At 43.0% G+C, this 24,300-nt stretch overlaps 1 protein-coding gene across 4 annotated transcripts in view; it reads left to right on the forward strand.

Annotated features, from left to right (window-relative positions):
- CLCN5 (chloride voltage-gated channel 5) overlaps nt 1-24,300 on the forward strand; it is a 203,043-nt gene that overhangs the window by 101,663 nt on the left and 77,080 nt on the right.

Here is a 24,300-nt window from a genome sequence, read left to right on the forward strand (position 1 = left end):
TCAGCTGTGGCGTAGGTCGCAGCTGTGGCTCAGATTTGATCCCTGGCTTGGGAACTTCCACATGCCTTTGGCGTGACCAAAAAAAAAAAAAAAAAAAAAAAAAAAGGCACATAGAGGGCGCATGTCTCCAGACTGTGTTTTTTGTTTTTGTTTTTGTTTTTTCTCTTCTCTGCCCCTCTCCTTGCAGCCTAGTGTGAGGGCTGGCTCAGTGCAGTGGGCTCAGGCAAGGATGTGAGGTTGGGAGCCTGGTCTCCATGCAGGACAGAACCTATGCCTATGTAGCCCGCCCTCCTGTTCTTTGCTGTTCTTTCAGTCAGTTATTGGCGCGTGCATTTCTTTGTCCATCCATTTAACACATGTACTGAGCTCCTGCTGTTGGCAGGTGCCACAGGGACCTAGCCAGTCAGGGACGCCAGCCTCACTGTCTAGGGGGCGCCCAGGACAGTCAGCTTTCTCATGACAGTGCCTGTGGCTGCTTGCTCAACTTCCCTTTATCCCCTCACCCAGATGTGCCTGTGGTGCATACCTCCTGAGACTTCTGCTCTGCTTCCCCTTTCCTGGCCTTGCCACCCAGATGTGAGGGCTAGCGCAACACAGGGCACCTACCCCAGGACGCCGGGCGGGGGCGGGGGGGGGGGCGCTTTTCTGCAGGTAGAAGGACAGTGTGCCCGTGAATCACTTCTCTTTCCTTTCCTCTCCCCCCTCCCTTCCCCAAGTGTTCACTGAGCAAATGTGCTGGCACGGGGCCAGGCAATGGGCATATGATGCCCACAAGATGGACATGGTCCTTGTCTCGAAAGATAGATGTAGGAGAGCAGACTTCCCTGTCACCTGACATTCCTGCCTGTGCTGAGCTTGGGAGGCTGCAGAATGAGGCTTCTTAAGGATCTCCTAGCGTTCCTGTCCTGGCTCAGCAGAAGAGAATCTGACTAGGAACCATAAGGTTGTGGGTTCGATCCCTGGCCTCGCTCAGTGGGTTAAGGATCCAGCATTGCTGTGAGCTGTGGTGTAGGCTGGCAGCTGTAGCTCCGATTGGACCCTTAGCCTGGGAACCTCCATATCTTGTGGGTGCGGCCCTAGAACAAGACAAAAAGACAAAACAAACAAACAAAGGATCTCCCTCCCAGCGCCCACATGTGCACACGCCTCCTTCCTGCTCTAGCACAGACGGCGGTAAGAGAGCCTTTTCTGTGTTGAGGGCTGCAGGTGCATGAGCCTTCTTCCCTGTTCCCTCTCTCTAATCCTAGCTATCCGGGTCCTAGTGCTGTCTCGAAGCAATGCACCTGGGCAAGGATTCAGAAAGGGTGGGCTGAACTGCACTGAGAAGGACAGAGCTTATAGGTCACCCCTCTTTCCTTCCTTCCTTCCCTCCTTCGCTGTTTCCTTCTTTCATTCCCTCCATTCCACCTTCCTTCTCTCCTTCCCTTCCTCTCTGTTTCCTTCTCTCTTTTTCTTCTTCCCTCCCTGCCTGTTTTCTTCTCTCTTTCTCTCCCTCCATGTTCCCATTCTCTTTTCTCTTCGCTTTTCCTCACTCCCCTCCCCTCTTCATCCTTCCCAGTAAGAGTTTTTTTTTTTTTTTGGGGGGGGGGCTTTTCTAGGGCCGCACTCACGGCATATGGAGGTTCCCAGGCTAAGGGTCGAATTGGAGCCGTAGCTGCTGGCCTACACCACAGCCACAGCCACATCAACACAGGATCCAAGCTGCATCTGCAACCTACACCACAGCTCACGGCAATGCCGGATCCTTAACCCATTGAGCAAGGCCAGGGATCGAACTCGCAACCTCATGGTTCCTAGTCGGATTCGTTAACCACTGCACCACGACAGGAACTCTCCCAATAAGAGTTTTTGAGTGACTGGTGGAACTTGGGAAAGCACCGAACAAAATAGTAAGGGATTTGGGGCTCTCTGTCTGGTGGGCTTGTCTGTGTTCGAAAAGAAATGTCCTTATTCAATAATATCAGAGTTCCCATCGTGGCTCAGCAATAACGAACCCGACTAGTAGCCATGAGGATGCAGGTTCAATCCCTGGCCTGGCTCAGTGGGCTAAGGATGCGGTATTGCCGTGAGCTGTGATGTAGATCACAGATGTGGCTCAGAACTGGTATTGCTGTGGCTGCGGTGTAGGCTATAGCTCCGATTCAACCCCTAGCCTGGGAACTTCCATAGGCTGCAAATGTGGCCCTAAAAAGCTAAATAAATAATGTCTACGAGTTCCCACTCTGGCATAGTGGGTTAAGAATCTGACTGCAGCAGCTTGTGTCACGGTGGAGGCACCGGTTCATTTCATCCCCTGGCTCGGCAAGGTGGGTTAAAAGGATCCGGCGTTGCCACAGCTGTGGCTTGGATTCAGGCCCTGGAACTTCCATATGCCTGTGGGTGTGGCCATAAGACGAAAAATAATGTCTATGTGTTCAGGCATGCAGCATGCTCGAGCGTGAGCTTTCTCTTTACTTCCTTCCTGCCTTCCACACACTTAGGATGGTGGGCAGGGACCAGAGCCTTCCCACCCACCCCCTTCCTCTCACCCATTCAGCCTAGAAGTGAGTGCTCATCTGAAGTTGTCTCCAGTGAGGGCTTCTGAGGGAGAGGGGGAGGGAAAGGGAGCCTTGCCTACCTATAGACAGGACTGAATGCCGTTCTGTCTCCCTTCTTATCTTCCTGAATTTATACAGAGTCCCCGCCATGTGTGAGGTACTGTGTTGAGGATACAGTAAGGAACAAAACAGAGTCACTAGGAGTTCTTGTCGTGGTTCAGTGGGTAACGAATCCGACTAGGAACCATGAGGTTGAGGGTTCGATCCCTGGCCTCGCTCAGTGGGTTGAGGATCTGGCGTTGCCGTGAGCTGTGGTGTAGGTTGCAGACGTAGCTTGGATCCTGCGTTGCTGTGGCTCTGACATAGGCCGGCGGCTACAGCTCCGATTGGACCCCTAGCTTGGGAACTTCCATATGCTGTGGCTGTGGCCCTAGAAAAGCACCCCCCCACACCCGCAAAAAAAAAAAAGAAAAAAAAAGACAGAATCACTGGAGCTACCTTCTGGTGGGCACCTTTAGGAGCACAAGTTAAATCCAGATCCACAGTGCAGATGGGTGAGGTTGTGTTGTTGGGGGTGCTCAAGAATGACCCTTGGCTCTTTCCCTGACCCGTGGAGGGTGCCCTCACCCGCTGCCTGCTGAGGATTCAGAGATGCAGGCAATGGTGAAGCTTCCTACCTACAGGATGTGTAGGAGTTTGCACTCAGAAGCTGTCCCTTAATTCCCAGGACCTAGAGACAGGATTGTGAGCTTCCTTAAGATGCCCGCCACAGACACTTCTTGGATGGGGGTGAAGGGCAGCGGATCCCTTCTTATTTCTCATCATACACCACGCAGCATGGAGATGAGAACAGCCTAGGTCTTTTTTTTTTATAATTTTTTTTTTTTATTTTCCCACTGTACAGCAAGGGGGTCAGGTTATCCTTACATGTATACATTACAATTACATTTTTCCCCCACCCTTTCTTCTGTTCCAACATGAGTATCTACACAAAGTTCTCAATGCTATTCAGCAGGATCTCCTTGTAAATCTATTCTAAGTTGTGTCTGATAAGCCCAAGCTCCCGATCCCTCCCACTCCCTCCCCCTCCCCCTCCCATCAGGCAGCCACAAGTCTCTTCTCCAAGTCCATGATTTTCTTTTCTGAGGAGATGTTCATTTGTGCTGGATATTAGATTCCAGTTATGAGTGATATCATATGGTATTTGTCTTTGTCTTTCTGGCTGATTTCACTCAGTATGAGATTCTCTAGTTCCATCCATGTTGCTGCAAATGGCATGATGTCATCCTTTTTTATGGCTGAGTAGTATTCCATTGTGTATATATACCACCTCTTCCGAATCCAATCATCTGTCGATGGACATTTGGGTTGTTTCCATGTCCTGGCTATTGTGAATAGTGCTGCAATGAACATGCGGGTGCATGTGTCTCTTTTAAGTAGAGTTTTGTCCAGATAGATGCCCAAGAGTGGGATTGCGGGATCATATGGAAGTTCTATGTATAGATTTCTAAGGTATCTCCAAACTGTTCTCCATAGTGGCTGTACCAGTTTACATTCCCACCAGCAGTGCAGGAGGGTTCCCTTTTCTGCACAGCCCCTCCAGCACTTGTTATTTGTGGATTTATTAATGATGGCCATTCTGACTGGTGTGAGGTGGTATCTCATGGTAGTTTTGATTTGCATTTCTCTTATAATCAGCGATGTTGAGCATTTTTTCATGTGTTTGTTGGCCATCTGTATATCTTCTTTGGAGAAATGTCTATTCAGGTCTTTTGCCCATTTTTCCATTGATTGATTGGCTTTTTTGCTGTTGGGTTGTATAAGTTGTTTATATATTCTAGAGATTAAGCTCTTGTCGGTTGCATCATTTGAAACTATTTTCTCCCATTCTGAAAGTTGTCTTTTTGTTTTCTTTTGGGTTTCCTTTGCTGTGCAAAAGCTTTTCAGTTTGATGAGGTCCCATGGGTTTATTTTTGCTCTAATTTCTTTTTTTTTTTTTTTTTTTTTTTTTGTCTTTTTGCTATTTCTTGGGCCGCTCCCGCGGCATATGGAGGTTCCCAGGCTAGGGGTTGAATCAGAGCTGTAGCCACCGGCTTACGCCAGAGCCACAGCAACGCGGTCCGAGCCGCGTCTGCAACCTACACCACAGCTCACGGCAACGCCGGATCATTAACCCACTGAGCAAGGGCAGGGACCGAACCCGCAACCTCATGGTTCCTAGTCGGATTCGTTAACCACTGCGCCACGACGGGAACTCCTAATTTCTATTGCTTTGGGAGACTGACCTGAGAAAATATTCATGATGTTGATGTCAGAGAGTGTTTTGCCTATGTTTTCTTCTAGGAGTTTGATGGTGTCCTGTCATATATTTAAGTCTTTCAGCCATTTTGAGTTTATTTTGGTGCATGGTGTGAGGGTGTGTTCTAGTTTCATTGCTTTGCATGCAGCTGTCCAGGTTTCCCAGCAATGCTTGCTGAATAGACTTTATTTTTCCCATTTTATGTTCTTGCCTCCCTTGTCAAGGATTAATTGACCATAGGTGTCAGGGTTTATTTCCGGATTCTCTATTCTGTTCCATTGGTCTGTCTGTCTGTTTTGATACCAGTACCACACTGTTTTGATGACTGTGGCTTTGTAGTATTTCTTGAAGTCTGGGAGAGTTATGCCTCCTGCTTGGTTTTTGTTTCTCAGGATTGCTTTGGCGATTCTGGGTCTTTTGTTGTTCCATATAAATGTTTGGATTGTTTGTTCTAGTTCTGTGAAAAATGTCCTGGGTCATTTGATAGGGATTGCATTGAATCTGTAGATTGCTTTGGGTAGGATGGCCATTTTTACAATATTGATTTTCCCAATCCAGGAACATGGAATATCTTTCCATTTCTTTACATCTTCTTTGATTTCTTTGATGAAAGTTTTATAGTTCTCGGCATATAGGTCCTTTACCTCCTTGGTCAGGTGTATTCCGAGGTATTTGATTTTGTGAGGTGCAATTTTAAAAGGTATTGTATTTTTGTATTCCTTTTCTAATATTTCATTGCTGGTATACAGAAATGCAACTGACTTCTGAATGTTAATCGTATATCCTGCTACTTTGCTGAATTTATTAATCAGTTCAAGGAGTTTTGGGGTTGAGTCCTTAGGGTTTTCTAGGTATAGAATCATGTCATCTGCATACAGTGACAGTTTGATCTCTTCTCTTCCTATATGGATGCCTTTTATTTCTTTTGTTTGTCTACTTGCTGTGGCTAGGATACAAAACTATGTTGAAGAGCAGTGGTGAGAGTGGGCATCCCTGTCTTGTTCCAGATTTGAGTGAGAAGGCTTTCAGTTTTTCCCCATTGAGGATTATATTTGCTGTGGGTTTATCATAAATGGCTTTGATCATATTCAGGAATGTTCCCTCTATACCCACTTTGGCGAGGGTCTTGATCATGAATGGATGTTGGACTTTGTCACATGCTTTTTCTGCGTCTATTGAGATGATCATATGATTTTTGACTTTTTTTTTTTGTTAATGTGTTGTATGATGCTGATTGATTTGCGTATGTTGAACCATCCTTGTGAACCTGGGATGAACCCAACCTGGTCATGGTGTATAATTTTTTTGATATGTTGTTGGATTCGGTTGACTAAGATTTTGTTGAGAATTTTTGCATCTATATTCATCAATGATATTGGCCGATAGTTTTCTTTTTTGGTGGTATCTCTGTCTGGTTTTGGAATGAGGGTGATGGTGGCATCATAGAATGTCTTTGGGAATATTCCTTCTTCAAGCTTTTGAAAGAGTTTAAGGAGAATGGGCACCAATTCCTCTTTATATGTTTGATAAAATTCACCTGTGAAGCCATCTGGTCCTGGACTTTTATTTGTAGGGAGTGATTTTATGACCTCTTCAATTTCATTTCTAGTGATTGGTCTGTTCAGTTGGTCTGTTTCTGCTTGATTCAGTTTTGGCAGGCTGTAAGATTCTAGAAAATTGTCCATTTTTTCCAGATTGTCAAACTTGCTGCCGTATAGTTGTTCATAGAAGCCTAGGTCTTTTTATTACTGTACGGTCTATTTCTGTCTCTGTCTGTGTCTTCCTTGTCTCACCTAGTGTGTGCAGGTACATGTTCGAATGGAATCCATCTCTCCTGTCCTTGGTACCCAGGCCTGAGTACTCTCTGTGTACTCCAGTACAAGGATTCTAAGAGGGTGAGCCTTGTCTGACATGGATAGATGCAGAGGGACCTTGGTGTTGCCTTATCTCCCATTCATTCATTTATTTATTATTATTTTATATTATTATTATTATTTTGTCTTTTTGCCATTTCTTGGGCCATTGCCGTGCATATGGAGATTCCCAGGCTAGGGGTCCAATCGGAGCTGTAGCCGCCGGCCTACGCCAGAGCCACAGCAACACGGGATCCGAGCCGTGTCTGCAACCTACACCACAGCTCACGGCCATGCCGGATCCTCAACCCACTGAGCGAGGCCAGGGATTGAACCCGCAACCTCATAGTTCCTAGTCGGATTCGTTACCCACTGAACCACGACGGGAACTCCTCATTCATTTATTTAAAAAAATTTTTTGGAATATAGCTGACTTACAATGCTGTATTGGTTTCAGGGGTACAACGAAGTGAATCAGTTATACATATATCCATTCTTTTTTGTTTTTTTTTCCCATGTAGGTTATTACAGAATATTGAGTAGGTTTCCTGAGCTATACAGTAGGTCGTTTCTTGGATAAATACTGACTGCGTGGATTCTGGGTACGGGGGGTGCCGTTGCCATACTGTCTAGTGGGTTTGTGTGAGAATAAACATCTCGATTATCATTGTGTCCACATGCTCGGTGTCGAGGAAATAAGCCTTGGGTTTCTTCCTCCCCATGCACAGAAAGGCAAATCTTTGTAGCAGAAGGCAAATCTTCTTTGTAGCAGACTATTGAGAGTGTAGAGAAGAGTGGGTTTTATTGTTATCTGCTAGGCACCCAGGTAGCAAGTTGGGACGGGCTTTGTCATTGCAGGCAGAAGAGGTGCTTGCACAGGTTTGCACACACCCGCTGTTCCGAGTCCTGAGCCTTCCAGTTGCCTTCCTCTCTCATATTCTTTGCCTATAGGTGCTAGGCTTTCTGAAAGTGAGATTTTTTTTTCCCCGCACTTTTTATAGCTGCACCTGCAGCATATGGAAGTTCCCAGGCTAAGGGTTGAATTGGAGCTGCCGCTTCGGCCTCTGCCACAACCGTAGCAACAGTGGATCTGAGTCGCATTTGTGACCTATGTCACAGCTTGCAGCAATGCCAGATACTTAACCCACCGAGTGAGGCCAGGGATTGAACCTGCATCCTCACATCGGGTTCTTAACCTGCTGAGCCAGAGTAGGATCTCTGGGTTCCAGGCTTTCTGAATCCATCATCTTAAAAAAAAAAAATCTAAAAAAACGTGCATCGTGATCATATAGGAGGACTGTTCAGCTTTTCATCACTTCCCTCAGATCGTCTTCCTTCCTGCAGTTCTTTAGGGGGCATTTACTCTGTGCCAGTCACTGTGCTGGTTGCTAGAAAAACTGGGGGCGGGGCGGGGGGACGCAATGGATGGCATTGGCTGTTTGGCCTTGCAGGAACGTATAGGAGTTTGAGTTTCTTACTTGCATCACAGCTGTGGCAATGCTGGATCCTTAACCCATTGCACTGAGCAGGGATGGAACCAGTAATACCAGAGACAAGCTGGATCATTGACCTACTGCACCACAGCAGGAACTCCTCCTAAACTCTTCATGTGGTCTCCATCCACCTTTTAACTTCGTACATGGTTGAGTGTCAAGAGAGGCAGAGGATATTGTCCCAGAGTTCAAAGTTGCGTATCGGCAGCATTTTTTTTTTTTTTTTTACTTTTTACTTTTTTTAATTTATTTTTTATTGTTATTTCCCCCCACTGTATAGCTTGGGGACCCAGTTACACATACATGTGTACATAATTTTTTCTCCCACTGTCGTGCTGCGTTGTAAGTATCTAGACATAGTTTTCAGTGCTACGCAGCAGGGGTCTCATCGTAATCCATTCCGTGAGCAATAGTTTGCATCCGTTGACCCCAAGCTCCTGATCCCTCCCCCCCCTCCCCCCCCCCCCGCAACCACAAGTCTATTCTCCAAGTCCTTGATTTTCTTTTCTGTGGAAAGGTTCATTTGTGCTGTATATTAGATACCAGATATGAGTGATATCATATGGTATTTTTCTTTCTCTTTCTGACTTATTTCATTCAGTATGAGATTCTCCAGTTCCATCCATGTTGCTGCAAATGGCATTATGTCGTTCTTTTTTATGGCTGAGTAGTATTCCATTGTGTATATATACCACATCTTCCTAATCCAATCCTCTGTTGATGGATATTTGGGTTGTTTCCATGTCCTGGCTATTGTGAATAGTGCTGCAGTGAACATGTGGGTGCATGTGTCTCTGTTAAGTAGAGTTTTGTCCGGACATATGCCCAAGAGTGGGATTGCGGGGTCATATGGAAGTTGTATGTTTAGATTTCTAAGGTGCCTCCATACTGTTCTCCATAGTGGCTGTACCAGCTTACATTCCCACCAACAGTGCAGGAGGGTTCCCTTTTCTCCACACCCTCTCCAGCACTTGTTATTCATGGACTTATGAATGATAGCCATTCTGACTGGTGTGAGGTGGTATCTCATGGTAGTTTTGATTTGCATTTCTCTTGTAATCAGGGATGTTGAGCATTTTTTCATGTGCTGGTTGGCCATCTGTATCTCTTCCTTGGAGGCATATCTATTCAGGTCCTTTGCCCATTTTTCCATTGGGTTGTTGTCGGCAGCATTTTTTTTGTCTCCTAGATATGAGTGGACAGTTCAAGGAGTTATGCTGTTTAGGATCAACCTCTAAAAGAAAAGCGGGGAGGGGTGGAGGATGCAGATTTAGTCTAGCATTTTTAGGTGACCTTAGCAGTATTCTCCAAGGCACTCTGCACTTCAATTAGGCTGATCTATTCATTCCTACCTTTCTTAGTGCCTTTGCCCATTGCCCACTACAGATTTATGATTTTCAGGTCAGCGTAGCAATATGGTATGACAAATAGTGAGAAAGAGACATAGAGACAGACACACAGAGTTCTCAAACAAACTTGTCCTTCTCCCCTAACTTCTCCTGATACTCTCAGCAAAAAAAGACTCAAGTCAGGGAGTTCCCGCTGTGGCTCAGCGGTAATGAACCCAGCTAGTATCCATGAGGATGTGGATTCAATCCCTGGCCTTGCTCAGTGGGTTAAGGATCTGGCATTGCAGTGATCTGTGGGGTAGGCCGGCAGCTGTAGCTCTGATTCAGCCCCTAACCTGGGAACCTTCATTTGCCACGGGTGTGGCCTAAAGAAGAAAAAGACTCTAATTAGTTAATATGTGCCTGGTAACTTTTTGTGTACCTTTTTTTTTTATCATTTTCTTTTCATTTTTTCAAGTTTTATTGAAGTGTACTGCTCAACCTTGCTCTTATTTTTCTCAGACTTTGTATCTTTCTTGATGCACGGGGTCAGCAGCATCAGTATTCCCTGGGACCTTGTTAGAAAATCAAATTGTCAGGTCCCTCCTCAGATTTAGGGAATCAGAAAGTCAGGGATGGGGTGAAATAGGGGGCCCAGTTTGTATAAGCTCTCCAGGGGATTCTGATGCCAGCTAAACTTGGAGAACTACTTGTTTAAAAACCTTTATTAGAAATTTGTATGTTCCACGGGATTTTTTTTTTGGGGGCCAGCCTGCAACATGTGGAAGTTCCTAGGCCAGGGGTCAAGCCTGAACCACAGCAGTGACCTGAACCACGGCAGTGACAATGCAGGATCCTTAACTGCTAGACCATCAGGGAACTCCCACAGGATAACTTTTATGAGTCAGAATTTCCAGGGTTACTCATTGTAGCTCATCAGGGTACAAACCCAATTAGTATCCCTGAGGATGCAGGTTCACGGTCCCTGGCCTCGCTCAGTGGGTTAAGGATCCAGTGTTGCCATGAGTTGCGGTGTGGATCGCAGACATGCCTCAGATCCTGCATTGCTGTGGCTGTGGCGTAGGCTGGCAGCTGCAGCTCCAATTGGACTCCTAGCTGGGAAACTTCCATGTGCCTCAGGTGCGGCCATAAAAGGACCAAAAAAAAAAAAAAAAAAAAAAAAAGAGTCAGAATTTCTTTATGTGTAATCTGACATTTCAGTCTCCTTTGATTTTTTTTAACTTAATAGACTTTTTTGGGGGGCAGTTTTAGGGTTACAGAAAAATTGAGCAGAAAATACAGAGTTACTATATATTCCCTTCCCCCCAGTTTCCTCTATGAACATCTTGCAGTTAATAAAGTACATTTGTTACAATTGATGTGCCAGTATTGACTATTATTATGACATTATTAACTACAAGTCCATAGATTACATTAGGATTCCCTCTTTGTGTTTTGTATTCTGTAGGATGAATGTATAATGACATGTATCCACTGTTGTAGTATCATACACAGTATCTTCACTGTCCTAAAAATCCTCTGTGCTCAGAGCTCCCGTCGTGGCACAGCGGAAACGAATCCAACTAGGAACCATGAGGTTGTGGGTTCGATCCCTGGCCTTGTTCCCTGGCATTGCTGTGACCTGTGGTGTAGGTTGCAGACGAGGCTCGGATCTGGCATTGCTGTGGCTGTGGCGTAGGCTGGAGGCTACAGCTCCGATTAGACCCCTAGCCTGGGAACCTCCATATGCTGCAGGTGCAGCCATAAAAAGACAAAAAGACCAAAAAAAAAAAAAAATCCTCTGTGCTCTACCTTTTCCTCCCTCCCTCTTCCCACACCTCTGGCAACCACTGATCATTCTTCTTTTTCCATAGTTTTGCCTATTCCAGAATATCACATAATTGGAATCATACAGTATGTAACCTTTTTAGAATAACTTTTTTTACTTCATTTATAATTCCTCCAGATATTTTCATGGCTTGATAGCTCATTTATTTTTAAAATTTTAAAAATATTTTTAATTTTTTGCTTTTTAGGGCCATACCCACAGCATATGGAGGTTCCCAGGCTAGGGGTCCAATCAGAACCACAGCTGCTGGCCTACACCACAGCCACAGCAATGCAGGATCCGAGCCACATCTGCCACCTACACCATAGCTCACTGCAATGCTGGATCCTTAACCCACTGAGCGAAGCCAGGGATCTAACCTGCAACCTAATGGTTCCTAGTCAGCTTTGTTTCTGCTGTGCCATGATGGGAACCCACGTTTATTATTATTATTTTTAATCACTGAGTTATATTCCACTGTCTGGATGTACTGTGGTTTGTCTATCCATTCACCTACTAAAAACATCTTGATTTTTCCCAGTTTTAGCAGTTATGAGTAAAGCTGCTGCTGTAAGCATCTGTGTGCTGGTTTTTGTGTGGATGTAAATTTTCAAATCATTTGGGGAAATACCAAGGAGTGTGATTGCTGAATTGTATATTAAGAGTACATTTAGGAGTTCCCATCATGGCACAGTGGAAATGAATCCGACTAGGAACCATGAGGTTGCAGGTTCGAACCCTGGCCTTGCTCAGTGGGTTATGGATCTGGCGTTGCTGTAAGCTGTGGTGTCAGTTGGAGATGCGGCTTGGATCTTGTGTTGCTGTGGCTGTGGCCAGCAGCTACAGCTCTGATTCGACCCCTAGCCTGGGAACCCCCATATGCCGAGGGTGCAGCCCTAAAAAGACAAAAGACAAAAAAAAAAAAAAAAAGAAAAAGAAAAAAGAAAATAAGAAATTATCAGTCTTCCAAAGTATCTGTGCTCTTTTTTTTTTTTTGTCTTTTTTGACATTTCTTGGGCTGCTCCCACGGCATATGGAGGTTCCCAGGCTGGGGGTCGAATAGGAGCTGTAGCCACCAGCCTAAACCAGAGCCACAGCAACGCGGGATCCAAGCCTCGTCTGCAGTGTTTTTCATTTTAGCCATTCTTATAATCATGTAGTGGTATCTCCTTGTTTGTTGGTTTGTTTTGCTTTTTAGGGCCGCACATGCAGCATATGGAAGTTCCCAGGCTAGGGGTCAAATTGGCGCTGCAGGATCCGATCCACATCTGTAACCTATACCACAGCTCCCAGCCATGCCTTATCCTTTAGCCCACTGAGCGAGGCCAGGGATTGAACCCACATCCCCATGGATAATACTTGGGTTTGTTTCCACTGAGCCACAGTGGGAACTCCCGGTGTCTCGTTGTTTTTAAATTGAAATTCTCTAATTACACGTGATGTGGAATACCTTTGATATGTTTATTTACCATGTGTTAATTTTCTTTGGTTAGGGTCACATATTTTGCCCATTTTTGAGTTGTTTTTGTAATTGAGTTTTAAGAGTTCTTTGTATGTTTTCAATACCAGTCCCCTATCAGATAGGTCTTTTGTAAATATTCTCTCCCATATGTGACTTGTTTTTTCACTCTGTTAGCAGTGGCTTCTGCAGAGCAGAGGTTTTTAATTTTTAATAAAATCCAGCTTATCAAGTTTTTCTTTCATAAATTGTAACGTTTGGTGGTATAGCTAAAAAGTTAACTCCAAACCCAAGGTCACCTAGATTTTTTCCTGTTATTTTATGGAGTTTTGCTTTTTACATTTAGGCCTGCGATCCATTTTGAGTTAATGTTTGTGCAAGTTCCAGATCTGTGACTACATTCATTTTCTCTTCTGCATGTAGATGTCCAGTTCCAGTACTGTTGGTTGAAAAGATTCTCCTTTCTCCATTCAATTGCCTTTTGTCCTTTGTCAAAGATCAGTTGAATGTGTTTGTGTGGGTGTAGTTCTGTTTCTTTGATCAATTTGTCTGTTCTTTGACCAATATCACACTGCCTCAATTACTGTAGCTATTTATTAAGTCTTGAAGTCAGGTAATATCAGTGCTCTGGCATTGTTCTCCTTCAATGTTGGAGCTATTTCCCCCTCCATATAAACTTTAGAATCAGTTTCTTGGTATCTACAAAGGAACTTGCTGGGATTTTGATTGGGATTGCATGGAATCTCGATCAGTTGGGGAAGAACTGATGTTTTGACCATATTGAGTCTTCCTATCCATGCGTATGGCCTCTGTCTCCGTTTAGTTAGATCTTTGATTTCTTTTCTCATATAGATCGTGTACGTATTTTATTAGATGTGATATAATCATTCCTTTTGGGGGTTGCTAATATAAATGACATTGTGTTTAATCTTTTTTTTATTTTACAATTTTATTCGGGGCCAAATTCAGGTGTGTGATTCTGAAGCAAAGACTTAGCACTGCCTTCAAGTTTATAATCCTCCGTGGGTGGAGTGAGGGAGCAGCTTGATCCTCAGATTTTCCAGATGTGAAAACCTGGAATTTAGAGAGGTAGAGCCACCAAGGAGGAAGAGACAAGGGACACAGTCAGGACTGGGTTTCCTAACAGCCGGTCCCAATCTCTTTTCCTCCTCTCCAGCCCTTTAAGTGTGTTTTCCTACTATGCTAGGCATTTGCATCTCACTCCATCAATCTCACTACCAGCTTTTTATTTTATTTTATTTTATTTTTTCTGTCTTTTTGCCTTTTCTTGAGCTGCTCCCACAGCATATGGAGGTTCCTAGGCTAGGGGTCGAATCGGAGCTGTAGCCACTGGCCTACACCAGAGCCACAGCAACGCGGGATCCGAGCCGCATCTGTGACCCACACCCCAGCTCATGGCAACGCCGGATCCTCAACCCACTGAGTGAGGTCAGGGATTGAACGTGCAACCTCATGGTTCTTAGTCGGATTCGTTAACCACTGCACCATGACGGGAACTCCTCACTACCAACTTTTGATGCTGGTGCGTGTGTTTAGGAAAACACTGCCAGGCTCTCTGTAAGAGTGGTGTAGAAAGAGTCTCCTTGACATAATTCTATTCCTAGATGACATGCATTGTGGAGAGGCTTTCTGCCCTCCAAGCACAATGACTTTCTGGGAATCAATGTTGTTACAGTCCACTGACCAATGTCTCTATAGCCACAGTCTCCAATTGAAAAGCTTTATGGCACAGTGGTTAACGAATCCGACTAGGAACCATGAGGTTGCGGGTTTGATCCCTGGCCTTGCTCAGTGGGTTAAGGATCCGGCATTGCCGTGAGCTGTGGTGTAGGTTGCAGACGCGGCTTGGATGTGGCGTTGCTGTGGCTGTGGCATAGGCCGGTGCCTACAGCTCTGATTTGACCCCTAGCCTGGGAACCTCCATATGCCGTGGGCGCGGCTCAAGATATGGCAAAAAAAAAAAAAGACAAAAAAAGAAAAGCTTTATTTATAAGCTCTTTCAACTACCCCAGAGTGGCTGTTCATGATACAGGCAAGAAAGATAGGTTCCTATGGTATGAACTCATGTTGGAGATTCTCCAGGCTCAAAAGAGCAATGATCTCTGATTTGTTTAGTTCTTCCCTGAAAGCAGCTCATTTTGAAACAGCTCTAATGGCATTGTGCTTTTACTTTGAAATTCCGCTTGTTCATTGCTGATGTACAAGAAAGTAGTTGATATTTGTATATTAACCTTGCATCCTGCAACCTTGCTAGAGTTGCTCATGAGTTCGAGGGTTTTTTTTTTTTTTTTTTTCTTTTTTGACTGATTCTTTGGGATTTTTCTATGTGGACGATCATGTCATCTGTGAACAAAGACAGTTTTATTGCTTCCTTCCCCAATCTGTATACCTTTTGTTTCCTTTAGTTGTTATTGCATTAGTTGGGACTTCTAGTACAATGCTGAATAGGAGAGCTGAGCAAGGCATCCTTGTCTTGTTCCTGATCTTAGCAGAAAAGCATCTAGTTTCTCACCATTAAGCAAGTTGTTAGCTTTAGTTGATGAAGTTCCCCTTCATTCCTTGTTTGCTGAGAGATTTTTTATCGTGAATGGATGTTGGATTTTGTCAACTGCTTTTTTTTTTTTGCATTGATTGATATGTTCGTATGATTTTTCTTCTTTAGCCCTACTGATGTGATGCATTGTACTAACTGATTTTTTTTTTTTAGTGTATATTAGACCTGCCTTGCATGCCTGAAATAAATCATACTTGGTCATGGCATATAACTCTTTTTATACATTGTGGGTTTGATTTGCTAACATCTTGTTGAGGATTTTTGGAACTATGTTTATGAGAGATATTGGACTATAGTTTCCCATTCTTGTAATGTCTTTGTTTTGTTCGGGTATTAAGATAATGCTAGTCTCAAAGAATGAGTTAGGAGGTATTTTCTCTGCTTCTGTTTTTTGAAACAGATTGTGGAGAACTGATATAATTTCTTCTTTAAATGTTTGGTAGGATTCACCAGTGATCCTATCTGGATCTGGTGCTTTCTATCTTGGAAGGTTATTAGTGATTCAGCTATTTAATTAAATTAATTAATTTATTTATATCACATCTGTAGTTGTACAATGATCATCACAATCCAATTTTATAGGATTTCCATCCCACAATACCAGTGCATCCCCCCACCCCCAAAACTGTCTCCTCCAGAGACCATAAGTTTTTCAATGCCTGTGAGTCAGCATCGGTTCTGCAAAGAAGTTCCGTCTGTCCTTTTCTCAGATTCCACGTGTCAGTGAAAGCATTTGATGTTGGTGTCTCATTGTCTGGCTGACTTCACTTAGCATGATCATTTCTAGATCCATCCATGTTGCTAAAAATGCTGGTATTTCGTTCCTTTTAATGGCTGAGTAATATTCCATTGTGTATATGTACCACATCTTCTTGATCCACTCCTCTGTCGATGGACATTGAGGTTGTTTCCATGTCTTGGCTATTGTAAAGAGTGCTGCAATGAACATCGGGGTACATGTGTCTTTGCGAGTCATGCTTTTCTCTGGGTAGATGCCCAGGAGTGGGATTGCTGGATCAAATGGTAGTTCTATGTTTAGTTTTCTGAGGCATCTCCATACTGTTTCCCACAGTGGTTGCACCAGTTTACACTCCCACCAACAGTGTACTAGAGTTCCTTTTTCTCCACACCCTCTCCAGCACTTATTGTTTGCAGAGTGCTTCAACTAATTTAATAGGTATAGGCAAATTCAGTGATCTGTTTCTTTTTTGTGTGAGTTTTGATAGGTTATATTTTTCAAGGCATTGTCCATTTTTTCTATATTATCAAATCTAGAGCTTAGACTGTCTAATACTCCTTTATTTATTTATTATGGTTGCACCTGCAACATATGGAAGTTCCCAGGTTAGGAGTCGAATCAGAGCTACAGCTGCCAGCCATAGTTACAGCCTCAGCCACAGCAATGCCAGATCTGAGCTGTAGCTTGTGGCAATGCCAGATCCTTAACCCACTGAGCGAGGCCAGGATTGAACCTGCATCCTTATGGATACTAGTCAGGTTCTTAACCTGCTGAGCCACAATGGGAACTCCCTCCTTTATTATCTTTTTAATGTCCATATGATGGATAGTGATAGTTCTTGTTTCATTTTTGATATTATTAATTTGTATCTTTTCTCTTTTTCTTAGTTAACTTGGCTAGAGGTGTATTAATTTTATCACTCTGTTAAAAGAGCCAATTCTTGGTTTTGTTGATTTACTTTATTGATTTACTATCTTCAGTTTCACTGATTTTGCTCTAATTTTTATTACTTGTTTTGTTGTGCTTACTTCGAGTTTAATTTACTCTTCTTTTTCAACTTTCCGAAGCTTAGATGACTGATTTTAGATCTTTCTTCTTTTCTAATATATGCATTCAATGCTATACATTTCCCTCTGAAGCCCTGGTTTTGCTGTTGCTCACAAACTTTGATGTTATTTTTAAATTTTCCTGTACTTTAACATGTTTGTTAATTTCTCTTGTGACTTATTCTTTGACCCACATGTTATTTAGAAATGTGTTGGTTAGTCTTCAAATATTTTGAATTTTTCCAATTACTTTTCTATTGTTAACTTCTGGTTTAATTCCATTATGATCCAAGAGCAGACTTTGCATGATTTCTGGTTTTTTTTTTTTAATTGTTAAGCTGTATTTTAGGGCCCAGGATGTCATCTGTGTTTGTGAAAAATCCGTGTGAGTTTAAGAAGAATATGTATTCTGCTACTGCTGTTAGATGAAGGATTCTGTGCTTGTCAATTTGATCCAGTTGACCAATGATGTTGTTTAGTACAACCATGGAATTTCTGATTTTCTGCTGCTGGATCTGTCCATTTCCAGTGGAGAGGTCTTGAAGTCTCCAACTACAACAGTGGCTTTATTTCTCCTTGCTGTTCTATCAGTTTTTGCTTTGTGTATTTTTATGTTCTTTTGTTATGCACATGCATAGTAAGCATTATTATGGATTCTTAGAGAATTGACCCCTTTAGCATTATGTAATGTCCCTCTTTATCCCTGATAATTTGCCTTGCTCTGAAGTCTGATTTTTCTCAAATTAATAACTATTCTAACCTCCTTTTAATTAGTGTCAACATAGTTTCTTGTGGGCAACGTAGTTGGGTATTGTATGTTTATCTACTATGGCGGTCTCTTGTCTTTTAATTGTTATATTTAGACCATTGATGTTTAAAGTGATTACTGATATGTTGAGTCCACATTATCTACCATATTTGTTACTGTGTCCTATTTGTTGCCCTTATTGTTGTTGTTGTTGTTTTGTCTTTTTTTTTTTTTTCCTTTTTTCTTTTTGTCTTTTCAGATGGAGGTTCCCAGGCTAGGGGTCAAATCGGAGCTGTAGCCTACGCCACAGCCACAGCCACAGCCACAGCAACGCCAGATCCAAGCTGCATCTGCGACCTACACCACAGCTCACGGCCACGCCGGATCCTTAACCCACTGAGCGAGGCCAGGGATCGAACCCGCAACCTCATGGTTCCTAGTCGGATTCGTTAACCACTGAGCCACGACGGGAACTCCACCTTGTTGCTTTCTTATTTTGTCTTCCATTCTTTCTTTGCCGTCGAGTGTTTGTTTTTTTTTTTTTTTTTAAATCTATGTATTTTTCAGCCATGTCTGCAGCATGTGGGACTTCTCAGGCCAGAGATTGAACCCAAGCCATATCTGTAACCAGAGCCTCAGCATTGAGAACACTGGATCCTTAATCTGCTGAGCCATGCAGGAATTTGCCTTCTAGTTTTAATTGGGCAGTTTATATGTGTCCATTTTTCCCGTCTCTCTTAACATATTAAATATATTTTCCTTTTAAAAAAATTGTTTTAGTGGTTGCCTTATGGTTACAATATACATTTACAAGTATTCCAAGACTTCTATCAAATAACCCAATTCTACTTCTTGAGTAGTGCAAGCACCTTATTTTCAGAGTCTTACCACTTCCTTCCTTCTGTCCCTTATAACGTTCTTGTCTTTCATTTCACTTATCCATAAGTTATCATCATCAAATTATTTTTGCACAAACTGTTGTCTGTTAGATCAATTAGGATTTTAAAAATATTTTATTTGGCGTTCCCATCATGGTGCAGTGGAAATGAATCTGACCAGGAACCATGAGGTTGTGGGTTCAATCCCTGACCTCGCTCAGTGGGTTAAGGATCTGGCAGTGCTGTGAGCTGTGATGTGGGTTGCAGACGCAGCTCGGATCCCGCATTGCTGTGGCTGTGGTGTAGGCCGGCAGCCTCAGCTCCGATTTGACCCCTAGCCTGGGAACCTCCATATGCCACCGGAGAGGCCCTAAAAAGAAAATAATAATAATATTTTATTTTACCTTCATTTATTCTTTCTCTGGCATTCTTCCTTTCTTTACATAGGTATAGGTTTCTAATCTCTATCATTTTTCATTTTCCTAAAGAATTTCTTTTAACATTTCCTATAAGCCAAGTCTACTATTGACAAGTTCCCTCAATTTTTGTTTTTCTGAAAAAAGTCTTCATTTCTCATTCTTTTTTTTTGTCTGCATCGGTGGCATGTGGGAATTCCTGGGCCAGGGATCAAACCCACATCACAGCAGCTACCCGAGCCACAGCAGTGACAACGCCGGATCTTTAAACTGCTGCCCCACCAGTGACCTCGCTCATTCAGTTTTGAAGGATAATTGCTCTGAATTCAGAATTCTGGACTGGTGGTTCTTTTCAACGCTTCGTATTTTTCACTCTTCTCGATTGCATGGTTCCTAAAGAGAAGGCTGATATAATTCTCCTCCTTGCTCTTCTATAGGTAAGGTGATTTTTCTTCCGGCTAGTTTCAAGATTTTTTTCTTTGCCTTTGATTTTATGCAGTCTGGTTATTATATCCCTAGTGTATTTATACTCCTTTGGGTTCTCTGAGCTTCCTGGACCTGTAGTTTGGTGTCTATCCTTAATTTTAGGAACGTCTCAGTCATTTTTGCTTCAGATATTTCTTTTGTACCTTTTCTTCTTCTTCTCTTATTCCTGTTATGCACATTTTACAGCTTTTGTAATTGTTCCACAGTTCTTTTTTTATTTTTATTTTTTGTCTTTTGAGGGCCACACCCATGGCATATGGTGGTTCCCAGGCTAGGGGTCAAATGGAGCTGTTGCTGCTGGCCTATGCCAGAGCCCCAGCAACACCGGATCCTAGCCATGTCTGCGACCTACACCACAGCTCATGGCAACACCAGATCCTTAACCCACTGAGCAAGGCCGGGGATCGAACCCACAACCTCATGGCTCCTAGTCAGACTTGTTTCCACTGGGCCACGACGGGAACTCCTGTTCCACAGTTCTTGATATTCTGTCCATTTTCTCATTTTTTTTTTCTTGGCATTTCAGTTTTAGAAGTTAATATTGGCATTTCTTCAAGCTTGCTGATTCTTTTCTCTGCTGCGTTCAGTCTGTTGATGAGCCTAAGACATTCTTCAGTTCCTTTACAGCATATTTCCTTACAGTTTCCATCTCTGTGTTTATATTACTCATCTGTTTTTGCATGTTGTCCACCTTTTCCATTAAGGCCCTTTGCATATTAATCATAGTTATTTTAAACTGTTATTCTGAAAATTCCAACATTCCTTACATATCCGACTCTGGTTCTGGTGCTTGCTCTGTCTCCCCATGCTGTTTTTTTGTTTTTTTTGTTTTTTGTCTTTCTTCTTAGAGCTGCACCCGTGGCATATGGAGGTTCCCAGGCTGGGGGTCCAGTCAGAGCTGTAGCTACCAGCCTACGCCAGGGCCACAGCAACGTGGGATCCGAGCCGCGTCTGCAACCTACACCACAGCTCACAGCAATGCCAGATCCTTAACCCACGGAGCGAGACCAGGGGATCGAACTTGCGTCGTCATGGATGCCAGTCAGGTTTGTTAACTGCTGAGCCACGACGGGAACTCCTTTTTTTTTTTTTTATGTTTTGCAATTTTATTTTTTGAAAGCTGGACATGACATACTGGGTAAAAGTAACTAAAGTAAATAGACCTTTAATGTGAGGTTTTATGTTTATCTGGATAGGGATTAGGATGTGTTTCCTGCTTGCTACATCTGTATGTGTCAGAGGCTCAAATTTTCTCTGCTTTTGCTTTTGTCTCGCCTGTATCTTTGGGTTTGTGCAGTTCTTAGAGTTGTATTCCCCTGTTGTTATTCATGAGCCCTATAGATGTATTAGTAAACTGTAGGGGGTGGGATGTGTTCTCTAGTCCTGTGATTAGGTTTCCATCTTTTAGTAAGCCTGCAACCCTTGGTTGTGAACTTCACAAGTGCTTCTCAGTTTTGTTTTCGTTTGCTTTTTTTTTTTTTCCTCCCCTACATGAGACAGGAAGGCTAGAGGGAGCTAGAATTCAGCTTTCCTTTCCCCTAAGTTGGTTAAGCACTCATAAAATAGTTTCTTGGAATTCCCATCATGGCTGAGCAGTAACGAACCTGACTAGTATCCACGAGGATGTGGGTTCAATCCCTGGCTTCGCTCAGTGGGTTAAGGATCTGGCACTGACATGAGCTGCGGGGTAGGTTGCAGACGCAGCTCGGATCCTGCATTGCTGTGGCGGTCGTGGTGGTGGCATAGGCTGGCGGCTACAGCTCTGATTCGACCCCTAGCCTGGGAACTCCCATCTGCCGCAGGTATGGCCCTACAAAGACAAAAAATAAATAGTTTATGTTAAGGGCCATCCTTGTTAAGAACAGAATGCTTCATCATTTTCCTGCCTCCTGCTTGAAGTGCTGAGGGGATTCTTCTCTGGTCTTCAGTGTGAGAATCTAGTAGGGCTTCTGGAGGTAAAAGGTATGGAAACGTATGGTGCCCCTAAGACTAGGCCTTCGCAAGTTCTTAACTCTCAAACTTGTCCACACTAAGCCTCCAACTGTTCTTCAGTTACAATGTAGGTTCTCCTGCCCTGGGACTGGTTCTCACAGAGGCTTCTGCTAGTGTAAGCTGAAATTGTCTTTATCCGCTTGTCTCCCTAAGTTTGGGGACAGCAGTTTGCCCTATGAGCCGAGTCCTCGGATGGATCTAAGGAGAGCTGTTGCTTTTCAGCGTATTCAATTTTTTTTTGGTCTCATTGTGAGGATGAGAATGACTCCCAAGCCCCTTACGTGCTTGACCGGAAAGCAGAATTCCTCCTTTTATTTTATTTAATTTTATTTTTTATTTTTTTGGTCTTTTTTGCTATTTCTTTGGGCCACTCCCGTGGCATTTGGAGGTTCCCAGGCTAGGGGTCGAATCGGAGCTGTAGCTGCCAGCCTACGCCAGAGCCACAGCAATGCCTCCTTTTATTTTTACTCGGATATATGCATCCACCTTTTTTTGTTACCTTTATCAGTGATGACACAGATTTGTTCCCTTTCCATTCTTTTCACTTCATTGTATTGGATACATCCCTTGATGTTAAAAAGTTATTTATTTTAGAACATATGAATGAATCCATTTTTTGTTTCTTTCCATCGTCAGAAATAATTTGGTATGTTCACCACATCTGGGATAAATATCCCATTTTGGGTTCTTTTAAAAGTCAACTCTAGGAGTTTTCTTGTGGTGCAGAGGGTTAAGGATCTGGCATTGTTGCTGCAGCAGCTTGGGTTGCTGCTGTGGGGTGGGTTCAGTCCCTGGTCTGGGAATTTCCTCACGCCACAGGCGCAGCTAAAATAAAATAAAATAAAATAAACAAACAAATAAAAATCAACTCTAAAAGAAAATCATCTGGAATGTATTGCACTGTGGTATATGTTGTAAGTGGATATTGTTTTCCATTTTGATATCTAGGAGTCCCTCAACTATTTACTAAAAAGTGATTCTTTTTTTGTATTTGTGTTATTTCTTCTGGTTTATCACCTATCAAATTCTTTATCCATTGCTAGCATCTCTAGCTGTTTTTTTTTTTTAACCATGTCCTTTTAAAAAAAATTATTGGAGTATAGTTGACTTACGGAGTTGTATAAAATCTCTAAATCCAGTGCCATGAGATTTGTTTGTTTGTTTTTACATTTTTTGGCCATACCCATGGCATGCAGAAGTTCTCTGGCCAGGGATGGAACCCATACCATAGCAGCGACCCAAGCTGCAGCAGTGACAGTGCCAGATCCTTAACCCACAGAGCCACCTGGGAACTCTAATAAGGTTTTGATGATTTTTTTGGGTAAAAGATTAAAATCTGACAGGGTTAGGAGTTCCCGTCGTGGCGCAGTGGTTAACGAATCCGACTAGGAACCATGAGGTTGCGGGTTCGATCCCTGGCCTTGCTCAGTGGGTTAAGGATCCGGCGTTGCTGTGAGCTGTGGTGTAGGTCACAGACTCACCTCGGATCTGGTATTGCCGTGGCTCTGGTGTAGGCCACCAGCAACAGCTTCGAGTAGACCCCTAGCCTGGGAGCCTCCATATGCTGTGGGCACGGCCCTAAAAAGACAAAAATAAATAAATAAAAAAATAAAATAAAAAAATAAAATCTGAGGTTATTTTTCCCATATTTACATTTAAGAAAATACAGGAGTTCCCGCTGTGGCTCAGGTGGTTAAAAACCTGACATAGTATCCATGAGGATGTGGGTTTGCTCCCTGGCCTCCTTCAGTGGGTTAAGGATCCAGCATTGCTGCAAGCTGTGGCCTAGATTGCAGATGTGGCTTGGATCCGGTGTTGTCCTGGCTGTGGTGTAGGCTGGCAGCTGCAGCTCTGATTAAGCTCCTGGCCTGGGAACTTCCATATACTGTAGGCACCACCATAAAAAGAAAAAAAAAAAAAAAGAAAATACATATGCTAGTATCTTTGCCTGCTTAGTCTTCTAGATGAAGTTCACTATCCATCTTTCACGTTGTATAAAGAATGCCCTGGAGACTTTCACTATGTGGTTGTCATATAGTTCAAATTAGTATCTGTTTCATTCTTGCTATATTTAGAATTTCTCTCTAGGAGCATGATCCATCTTTGTTGATTTATTTCATTCTTTTTTCCCTCCTATTTGGATTTTGTAAGTTTTAAAGTAATATTGTGTTTCAAGTTTATGTCGCTTTGGTAGATAAATTACTGTATTTTTTCGTGCTGTGGTAGCTCGTGGGAATGCGGGGTGTTTCGGTCTATTTACTTTATACTTGCTGAATTCATTTATTACCCTTAGTTATTTTTAGTTAATTTTCTTAGAGTTGTGTAGATATGTGTTCATGCAATCCAAACATCAGAATGTGATGTTTCTTCCTTCTCTGTGTACATTGTTCATTTTTTTCCTCTTAAAGTTTTCTTTTACCATGTTAAATATAATAGGTAATAGGCATCATTGTCTTCCTATATTAGGGGGAATGAGGTTTTGCTTCTTGGTTTTAATTTAAATATTCTGGGAGTTCCCGTCGTGGCTCAGTGGTTAACGAATCCAACTAGGAACCATGAGGTGGCGGGTTTGATCCCTGGCCTTGCTCAGTGGGTTAAGGATCTGGCGTTGCTGTGAGCTGTG

This window comes from Sus scrofa, chromosome X (assembly GCF_054392235.1).
Source record: "Sus scrofa isolate SSC_HxYL_T2T_F1_AM1 chromosome X, Sscrofa_HxYL_maternal_Yorkshire_Landrace_v2.0, whole genome shotgun sequence".
Lineage (NCBI taxonomy): Eukaryota > Metazoa > Chordata > Mammalia > Artiodactyla > Suidae > Sus > Sus scrofa.